This window comes from Sminthopsis crassicaudata, chromosome 1 (assembly GCF_048593235.1).
Source record: "Sminthopsis crassicaudata isolate SCR6 chromosome 1, ASM4859323v1, whole genome shotgun sequence".
Lineage (NCBI taxonomy): Eukaryota > Metazoa > Chordata > Mammalia > Dasyuromorphia > Dasyuridae > Sminthopsis > Sminthopsis crassicaudata.
This window is the reverse complement of record NC_133617.1, coordinates 660668626-660679863: the sequence shown is the minus strand read 5'-3', so window position 1 is coordinate 660679863 and position 11238 is coordinate 660668626. Positions and strand designations below refer to the sequence as shown.

General features: G+C 40.4%; 1 protein-coding gene across 3 annotated transcripts in view; it reads right to left on the bottom strand.

Annotated features, from left to right (window-relative positions):
* LOC141551404 (acyl-coenzyme A amino acid N-acyltransferase 1-like) overlaps nucleotides 1–11238 on the bottom strand; it is a 117735-nt gene that overhangs the window by 68849 nt on the left and 37648 nt on the right. The window lies entirely within an intron of this gene.

The window sequence follows — 11238 nt, the reverse complement described above, 5'->3', positions numbered from 1 at the left end:
CCTTTTCTTTTTCTTTTTTTTTTTGCACTCTTTTAAAATTTTTTTCACACAAATAACTCTACATATAAAAGACTGAATTCCAGAGTCCAGATCATTTTGCCCCAGTCATGAAGGTGTTAGTACACTCATAACATTCTTTTTCACAGTGGAAATATTTATTTATTCAAAAGATAACATCCAAAAGAAGTGAATAAAACATTTGAAAATTGCCCAAATAATAACATTGTATAAGAGGAAATGAAATTGAATGTTTATAAACATATCAGAATCTTCTTTTTTTTTGGACAGGAAGTGAATTGATTCTTAGAAACATTCAAAATTCATTTGTGTCAATAAATTGATCAAGCTGACTATACTATTTTGGATTTAAAAAAAATTTTTTTTTTCATGTAGAGTAGGGAAATCTGATTTTTCTAAAAGCTCTGAAAGCAATTTTAGCAGTTTGGGGTGGGCATATGGCTTCATGAGGGTTAATGCTTTGTGGGACAGGAAGGTCATTTGAATGTTGAGTTCTGGCGATTTTTATATTTATATGACTATAAAAATGCGCTCTGTGTGTGTGTGTGTGTGTGTGTGTGTGTGTGTGTGTGTGTGTGTGTTGTGAGAACACAGTGGAATACATTAAGGTGATGATTGCTCTTTGGCATGATCAATTTGTAATGAACACACATCTCAAAAGTGGTACCATTGATCCATTACCTGCATACATTCTTAGAACTGCTTTCAGAGTGTGTTGATAGAAATATAACACAGAAATATAAATACAGAAACAAATATTCCATAGAAATATAGCTATAGATTCAGATATAGATAAGAACACATACTCTTTTTTTTCTGATTTTTTTTGTATTTTTGGCATTTTGTGAGGCAATTAAGAGTTAAGTGACATGCCCCAGGGTCACACAACTGATGTGTTAAAGTGCCTGAGGCTGAATTTGAACTCAGGTCCTCCTGACTCCAGAGAACAGTGTTCAATCTACTCAGCCATCTCGCTTCCCAAAAACATATACTCTGCATATATGTGTACACACATGCTATACTTTTACTTCATAGGCATGACTTGTCTATAGACCTAATTAAATCACTGCCCAAGTTTTAATAAATAAACCCCAATTCCATAATCTTATGGCCATTTCAGTTGACTCTCCCAAGGAATATGTTCACAATATTTACTCATTTTAAAGATTTCTTAATTTTAAACCCACATAAATTTTACAAAAAGCGTATTTTATCAGGGGTAAGAGACATGCAACATTTTGAGAAAATACAACTCTGAATTCCCCCCCCCCAACAAAAAAGAAATTCTATGTTCTGTAAAATACATTTTTAAAATTGCCAAAAAAAAAAAAAAAAAAGGAGGGGAGGGAGAAGGGAGTTAAAGATGATGATATACCATCATTACTTTTTAGACTAACCACGCTTTCCTATAGCAAAAATAAAAACAAAAAACCCAGATTTCACCACTTTCTCAAGTTATAGCCAATCATTCGTAATATATAAAACATGATTAAAAGAAAATGGTTAACCTAAAGAGCTAAGAATCATTTAAGTCTTATATACTATTCAAAAGAGTTTTTTAATTTAATGATTTTCAAAATAATTTCTTTCATTTGGAAAATATTTCTCTTAAACAGAAATCACTTATTTTTTGCTTATTTCTGTTTACCTATGCTAGAATTTTTTTGTACTTTATAGGAAGGCAAATCATTTTAATGAATTTTTTTAAAATTTCAAAATATCAATGATATGTGATAGACTAAGAGGTTACTATTGCTTTAAAAGATCTAAAAAAAATGAGATTACTTTTATGTACTACAATAAAAAGGACCTATTTTTACTATCTTCAAATTGGAAATGTAGGTATGAACAAAATATATCACATGAATCACTGAGATCTTGATATAAAATTTTATAATTATAGGAATACAATAAGTCCTTTAAAATTTTCACCTACTAGTCCTTTTATTAAAAAAAAACACTTTGTAGTAGTGTTTATTCATTTATTGTAAGGATCAGATGAGATAATGTTGGTATTTTGAAAATCTTAAAGCACTATGTAAATGCTAGTTATAATAATGGTTATTATGTGATTATTAATAGTACAATAGTATGGTATCTAATTTAGTATGAGGAGAGAGGAGAATGAACTCCATTTACAAAACCCTCTCCAAATGGTCATCCAGCCTTCATCATTTAACCACATGTAATGGTAGGGAAACCATTACCTGCAGAAGTAATCCATGCCATTTTAGGCTAGATCTAATCACTAGTTTTCCTTTTTATACTGCTGCTATCTGCCATGCTATAATGTCATTGCTCATCATTTGGCCCCCTCAGAAGAAATTTGGGTGTCCTTAAAATGTTTGAAAATTTGACACTTGTATTCAATAAGAATCTCAAATAATTACTAAGCTATCTACCATCACTTTCATTGAGTTTTTAAGTTAAAAGTTATTAATGTCCTGGCTAGTTCTCTGAAAGGTCTCAGGATCAGTCAGAGTCAGGATCAATCAAAGTCCTTGGTCTTTAGGGGGGAGATGTGAAGGAGGCAGGCAAGCTGCCACATAGCTTACCAAAGATGAATCCTGGACTATGGAGTCCAGTGTTAGGGAACATAATAACAAGAGTCTGTATTAATCCTGTGATCTTTCACTGTATTATACCTTGCACACAGTGTCCCATTTGTGCAAACAATATTATGTGCACAATACAAGCCTTGTGCAATCTGACCCTTGTGGTCTATGGCTGGTTGGATCCCAGTTAGCACATTCTTGGGAATGGATGCTGAGGCCCTTGGGTGTGTGTTCTGCCAAGCTGTCTATAGGTCCAGAGTACATCCTGTTGACACATTAGCAGAGGCATTGATCGTGCACCAGATCGAGATAGCCCCTACTGTCTCAGGAGTTGGGCCCTGGATACACAAGCCACTCAGAAACCTGTTGCTGGGACATGTGAGCACGGGCAGATGTGAGGGGTATAAGTATAGGATGGGGAGAGAGGGAAAGAGAGAACAATGTAACCGAGTAATAAAGCTTCTTAAATGCATGGTGGTGTCTGTCTACTCTGTCTGATCTGGAGATATCTGAGGGTCGTGGAAGCGACAGTAGCAGTGGGTAAGTGCTCAGAGAATTCTAGCTGGTGTCAGCAGGTCTGCATCAGCTGTGATTTCCCTAACAACTGGTGCCCAAACAGGGACGGAGTAAAACTGAAACTAGGGAATCAGGGTTTTGAGCACCTAGAGACAAGAGTAGCTGGGTAGCTTTAGCTAAGCGGGGATGTTGAGGCTGAGGGAGTGCTATAAGCCTCCTAGGATGGGATCTGAATTCAGTTTCCCCTTGGTGACACCTTTGAACGTTGATGTGTACAGTAAACAAATATATAAATTGGCTAAACATGAACACATCACGGTACATATTAAACAATGACAAAAGTTTGTAAAAACCCTTCTGATGATGGGAATACACAGGGTTTGACCCTGACAAAATTGACACCATAGGGTATCAAATGACTTCATAAGAGGACACAACTCCTGGTGTCTTGGAGGATAGAGATTTTATGCTCTTTGGGATAATTAGAGCAGCCCTTAAAGGCCCCATCCCATGTCCCCTTGTGTACTTAAGTACACAATGTCAAGATTGGAGTACCCCTGTGGGGGGAAGAAGCTGCGGCAGAGCAAGAATTAGAATCCTTGCCTCCCTCTTCTCCTCCTCCACTGGCATGATTGTATCCATCATTACCAAGGTATGAATATCCCACACCCAGCACTTCAAAGATTACAACAGAACAAGGAGAGCCCGAGCATAAGGGGGCAGAAGGAACGGATTGGATAGGCAGGCTTGAAAATCTTATGGCCACTTTCTTACAGCAAGCGTCAGTCGAGGCTACTCCAGAGGGTTGCACAGTGTCAAAGAGTATGATAATTCATCCCATGAGTCTCCAGGGCAATAAGGAGGCCACTGCAGCATCTGAATAGGTGCTCAGTGTTACCAGTAGGGACTGATCCCATCTCAGGGCAAAGAAGATATAAACCAGTGTCTTTGAAGCTCTTCAAAGAGGAAAACAGGCTTGCACTGAATATGGCCCTATTTCCCCCCATGTTATTCAGCTGTTAGATCAAGTAACAGGGGCTTTTATCCCCAATGATTGGAAAGCTGTGGCAGATGCATGTCTGACCCCTGGGCAGTGGGTGATTTGGGAAGCTTTGTGGGTTAAAGAGGTAGAAAGTTGGCTAAAGGAACACCCTCAGCCAGACTCTTATCATAGCAAAAAAGGTGTTGCTGGAGTTAGATGAGCATGGCACTACAGAAATGCAGCTACAGTCAAAGATGAATGTCTTCGTGGTCACAGTGTCTTGTGCTATCAAAGCTTGGAAGGATCTAGAGCCCCCTGGGTCTATTTACCCAAAATTAAGCAGGCTCAAACAAAAGCCAAATGAGTGTGTCTCTGATTTCGTAGCTCATGTCAAAGTGTGTGTGATAAACTGCTAGGCACTGATGCTGGTATGCATTTATTGCTCCTGAGATTAATATGAGAGGGGATGAACAAGGATTGCCGAGCTGCCACCACTTCCCTTCCTTCTGAGGCTCCTTTAGAAGACCTGCTTAATGCCAGTCTCTCAGCATACTATAACAAAAGTGAAAGGGAGGTGTTGGCTGCAGCCATTGTGTCAGGGGAGGCAACCAACAATGAAGCCTAGTCTGCTGCTATAGGGGAAGGCATAGTGAAAGGAATGACTGGGTTAAAGGTATCTCCTGCAGGCCATTGCTTCATTTGTAAACAACAGGGGCATTTTCAGAAGAACTCCCCAAAAGGATTTGTTAAAGCATGTTTCCGTTGTGGGAAACCTGGGAACTTTGCCAATGTCATACCAAGGCCCTTACACTGTGAGGAACCGGAGTACTTATCCTGTATAGGCAGTGGGAAGTCAGACAAGCCCCAGGCCCATCTCAGGGACTACGTTCAAGGAACAATACCAACAAGCCTGCAACTGGGTGAATTTTTGGTAATAACCAAGGCAGGCTTGCATGTTGATCCCTGGAGTACTGCCCCTGTGGATGTACGTCCCATCCCTATTCCTTGCTTAATACTGGGACACTCCACTTGTGCCCCGGGTATTGTCCATACAATAGTGTTAACCCAACCCAGAGGACAGATTTTGGTCACAAATCCCCATGCCCATTCTACTGACATCTCTCCAGAGCAACCTATTGGGCAGTTACATCCCTTTGACACTGTCAATAAGTGACAAGGTAGAAGTGAACTTATGCCAACACATTGGTTATATCAAACCCATGTTCACGTTGTTCATACAGAATGTTCCCTTTGAGGGCAAGCTAGAGACTGGAGCTGACAGTTCCATGATCAGAGCATTAGATTGACTACCCACCTGGCCCACTATAGCTCCTGGTATCATGGTGATGGGTGTTGGAGGCACCCAGATGGAGAGGCAGGCTGCTGCTCCACTTACATGGAACGCAGATGGGAAACAAGGACATTCCAACCCTTTATTGTCCATGGCCTAAGAAATTCATTGTGGGGGGAGGGATATATTGAAGGCCTTATGGGTTTCCTTGGTTACTTTGAACCCAAATGGGTAGGAGCCACTGCCTGTACAATTCAATTACCAGCTTTGAAACGGAAAACTACAGAGCCTGTGTATGGCCCCTGAATAGAGAGAAGTTATAGGCCTTGCATGACATTGTACAACAACATTTACAATATGGACACATAGAGGAAATAGTTAGTCCATACAATAGTCCTGTTTTTGTAATTAAAAAGATCTGGTAAATTTAGGATGCTGATTATTTAAGAGTGGTTAATGCTATTATGGAGCTAATGGGGGCCTTGTAGGCAGGACTCTCTTCTCCTGCCATGATACCCAAGGCATGCATATAGTTGTGCTAGACATAAAAGATTACTTCTATTCTATTCCTTTATACCCTAATGATTATGAAAAATTTGCTTTTACCCTGTACTATCCCTTAATTATAATATACCTGTTGTGTGTTTTCATTGGAAAGTACTGCCACAGGGCATGCAAAACAGCCCAATCTTGTGTCAATGGTATGTCAATAAAGTGAAAAAACAGTCCAGCAGGAATTTCCTACTGCTTTGATCATCCATTACACAGATGATATACTACTGGCCTCCAGTGATGAAGCGCAGTTACAACACTTACATCAGGTGGTCCTTACCGCTTTACAACTTAGTGGCTTGTGTCTTGCCTCTAATAAAACCCAGACTTTACCCCCTTTTTCCTATCTGGGTTATATAGTTGATCAACTATGTTTCTCCACGGCCCCCACAATTAGATATGACCAAGGTAAAAACTCTAAATGACTTTCAAAAGGTAATTGGATTGATACCATGGATGATTCCAGTAGTTCCCATTCCACCTTCATTAATAACATTCTACCCAGGGATCCTGCACTACTGTCCCCTCGGAAATGGACTCCAGCTGCCAAGGACAGCCTTTGCTCCATTTAACAGTTGAGGTCTAGCCAACTCACATACGTTAATCCCACTAGTCCAATTGAATTGACTATAAAAAAGGATGCTCCCATGTATGCCATGCTCTATCAAGGTCAAGACCCTATTGAGTAGCTATACCCTTGGTGAGCCACAAAAGTTATAATATCTTGGACAGACTTACTAGCTGAATTTCTTTGGCCTTGCATACAGAAGACACTGTGTCTTAATGGGACCTACCCAACTGTGCATACTCCCATACCAGAACAACACATTATAGCTATTGCACAAGACAACCTGTTGTGGGCCTCCATAGTATCTGTAGTGAGCTACCTGTGACAGTTTATATCAGATGACCAGCCCCTTGTGGGTTCCTCCCCAAGATAATATCAACAGATCTAGTGGAAGGCCCTACAGTGTTCACTGACACTACAAAATTAGGGAAAGATGTGATAATATGACCTAGCACCAATCAACAATGGATCCTTCAAACTTCATATGAGTCAACTCAGAAGAATGAACTGTCTGTTATAATCAAAGCTCTAGAGTTGTTCCCTTAAGAATGTAATATCGTCTCTGATAGTACATATGCTGTGAAGGCTCTTCTTTGCTTACCTTCTGCCTTCATAGAATATAGGAATACTAATATATCCTTTTTGCTTCAAACAGCTCAATCAACACTCCTCACCCAGACCTCTCCTGTATTTATCATGCATGTTCAATCCCATACTGACAGTCTTGGTCCCATATTTTCAGGTAACCAGGCAGCAGATGCTTTATTATATTCTTCATATGTAGATAAAACACTTCTTTCTTTCTCAGCTCAGGTCACTCATGAGAAGTATCATTTATCTACTGAATCACTGCAAATACTGTATGGTCTTAGCAGGGAGGAGGTCACCCATTAATTCACCAGTGTGTTTTATGTGCTCCCTTTCGCCCCCCCTCTTTTGAGTCCCCTCTGCAGAATTCTCGTGGTGATCATCCTAATGCCCTGGCAAATGGACATTACCCATTGGGGCAAGCAGCTTATTCATGTTACAGTAGATACTTTTTCCAGGTTCCTTTGGGCAACTCTTCAACCAGGCGAGGCAACTAGACACGACATCTCACATTTGTTATTTCTCTCTTGCAGGCCCTTAAAATTGTCATACCTTCACTGGGAAATGAGTGTAAACTGTTATTTTTACCTTCTGAATCCAATTTTTCCTGTGCAACAAGAAATTCGGTTCTACACACATATTTGTATCTAGAATATATTGTAATATATTTAACATGTATAAGACTGCCTGCCATCTGGGGGAGGGGGTTGGGGGAGGAAGGGAAAAAATCTGAACAGAAGTAAGTGCAAGGGATAATGTTGTAAAAAATTACCCAGGCATATGTACCGTCAAAAAAAAAAAAAAAAAAAAAAAAAAAGTTATAATTATAAAATAAAATAAAAATTAAATAAACAAAAAAAAAAATTGTCATGCCTTAAAACTGACAAAGGCTTTGCTCTCTTTTTACAGGAATTTGGGATTTGCCATCTCATGGCTCTTCTGTACAATCCTATAGGACAAGCAGTAGTTGAATGTGCCAACCACACACTGAAGACTATTCTGCAGAAGGGAGAGGTGGTGGTGGAGGGATGGGATGATTAACCCAGTCCCAACTGGATGCCATGCTCTACACACTCAATTTTCTTCAAATTTCAGCCATTAACACACTCACACCAGCTTTACGCTTCTTTGCTATGCCACAGGTCAGGGATTCACAGGTTTCACCCCATACCAGGATAGCTACGATACAATGGAGAGAGATGTGGAAAGATAAATCAGACGGGTCATGGAAGTGCCAGGAGTAGTGCACAAATGGGGGACAGGGTACGCTTATATCATTCCAGGTCCTGATGAAGCCAGACAGTGGGTGCCAATCCACTCTGTAAACTCCTGGGACCTCAAGAACAAAAAGAGACTTCCAGGCCAAGATGGCTGCGAGGAGGCACACACCTACTTGAGCTCTGCATTTTCTCTGAGAATTTGCTTCATGAGAAGCCTTGGAATTAATGCTTGACCAAAAACAAAACAAAACAAAACAAAAAAACCCACAAATAATCACCAACAGAAAACATCCTTGAAATTCGCCAGAAAAGGTCTGTGTTTGCTTGGGGGAGGGGACGAACAGACTGTGTGCAGCCTGAGGGCAAGAAGCCAGAGCCAGGCAGGCAGCTCACACAGGTCAAATCGGAGAGGGAGGGGTGTGATCTCTTCCGTTTCTGTGAAAAGACCTTTAATCCAGTGTGGATGTTCTGTCTTGGCAGCAAGCCAGGAGCAGCAGAGAAGGTATAAACACTGGAGGTGAAGAATAAAACCCTGGAAAGCTAGCGTCTCTCCTGACCTGGCCACCCCCATTCCCACCCTGAGTGACTCAATGCATTCTTAGAGCCTCAGAGTGCAGATGCAGCAAACAGCCATCACTCTCCTGCTAGTGCCTCGCTGCTGTCTCCCACATTCTGTAGAGAAAACCCGGTAACACTATCCAGCCCTATCCCCACCCAGAAACAGGCTAGTTGTTTCTCTTGTCAATTTGTTTTCCTCAATTTCCTCTCTGACAAAATAAACAAAAAATTTAAAAGGACTCTAACCACTGACAGCTTCTGTATGGACCCTGAGGAGACTAAAAGCAGACTGTCTCCAGAAAAATGCCCTAAGGGGGATATGATCTGCTCCTCAATACACAAAACTCTCATAGAGGAAATCAAAAAGGCTCTCACAAGAGAGCTAGAAGAGAAATGGGAAAAGGAAAGGGAAGCTTGGCAAGAGAGCTTGGAGAAGTTATCCAGAGTGGATAAAGAGATCAAATCATTGAGAAATAAAATTAGTGACCTGGAAAAAGAAAACAGCTGTCTAAAAAATAAAATTGATGAAATGGACAAAAATTCCATAGAAGAAAAAAAGTCACTTAAAAACACAATTGGAGAATTGCAAAAAGATATAAAAAAAGTGAGTGAAGAAAATACATCATTGAAAATTAGTCTCGGGTGGAGCCAAGATGGCAGAGAAGATACACACGATTTTGTGAACTCCCTTCTTCCCTCATTACCAATTAGTTAAATCAGCCTCAAAAATAACGCTGGACTGATAGAAACCACAAGGACTGGAAGCACGACTTACCAGCTGAAGAGAAACTGGAGTTTCAACAGATAAAGTCGGTTCCCAGGGGAGGAAAAAAAAAAAAGGCCAGCACAGACGGTTGGGTGGTGGCACACTGCACTGATCGCGCTGGGGAGGGCTCTGGGATCAGAGAAGCCACTGAGATAGAGGAATCTGGCACAGGTTGGTAGCTCTTCTGTGCTTATAAAACAGCAGTTCAGAAGAGAAATCAAGCCACTTTAAAATATAAAGCCAGATACTAGAACCACCCCAATCTGGAAGTAACTCAACAGATCTCGGCACTGTGGATGTGGCCAACTTAGGCTGTCCGGGCTTTCAGCTGGGGGTAGTTAAGAGATTGAAAAGCGAGGACACTGCCCAAGGACACATCTAATTCACACAGTGCCTTGCTTGGCTAGAGGCTGTGGAACTCAGCCGCTTAAGTCCCAGGGAAGCAGAACCTTTGAAATAGGGACTGCAGTTTCAGGGCAGACACTTCCAGTTTGAGCGCAGGGACTTTCCACGTCAGCTGCTGACATCCATGCCCCATGGGACGCATTGGCTGGGCTTTGTGTCGCCTTTACTGTTCAGTCTTAAACCTCAGGGAAGTCTCCAGGACACACAGAGCCCTCAAAGCGCAGCTGTAGTAAACACCTCTGAGGCACTTCCAGGGAGGGGGTGGGGAACTCTCTCCCAGAGCTGTCTCTTAGCTCAGGCGCAGGAGCCACTGCATCCATCCGGTTTGGGAGGAATCTGGTAAAGAAATAAATAAATAATTTCCTATCCCAGGGACAGACCACAAAAGATTTTTTAAGTATGAGTAAAAAGCAAAAAAGAACCATTGATTCCTTCTACACAGAGAAAGAGAAGGTATCCAACCCCGAGAAAGTTAACAGCAGAGAGTCAGCAGATAACAGCCTAAAGGGGAACAATACCTGCCCCCCATTGCATAACTCTCTCCTAGAAGAGAGTTTGAAGAAAAATGGGGAAAGGAAAGAGAAGCTATGACAGAGAATAAAAACGTTCTGAAATTGGAGTTGGAAAAAATAAAGAATTCACAGGAGATTCAGGGAAACAAAACTTGTGAATTAGAAAAGGTTAAAAAAATCACAGGAAAGTAGGATTTCTGAATTGGAAAAGATAAAAAGTCTCAAGAAAATAGGATTTCTGAATTGGAAAAAGAAAATAATTCTCTAAAAAAAAAAATTAGGGAAATGGAAAAAATTCAATAGAGCAAAATAATTCATTTAAAAACGAAATTGGGCATATACAAAAAGAACTAAAAACTGTGAATGAAGAAAATAACTCCTTAAAATTCAGGATGGAACAAATAGAAATGAATTATTCATTGAGAACCCAAGAATCAGTCAAAAAAAAAAAATGAAAAGCTGGAGAATAACGTCAAATACTTACTGGGAAAATTTATAGGCCTGGAAAATAGATCTAGGAGAGATAATCTGAGGATCATTGGACTTCCCAAAAACTATGACCAAAAAAAGAGCCTAGATTCTATTTTACAGGAAATCATCAAAGAGAACTGTCCAGAGATAATAGAAACAGAAGGGAAAATAGACATCAAAAGAATTCATCGAACTCCTTCTGAAATAGACCCTAAAAAAAGAACACCATGGAATAT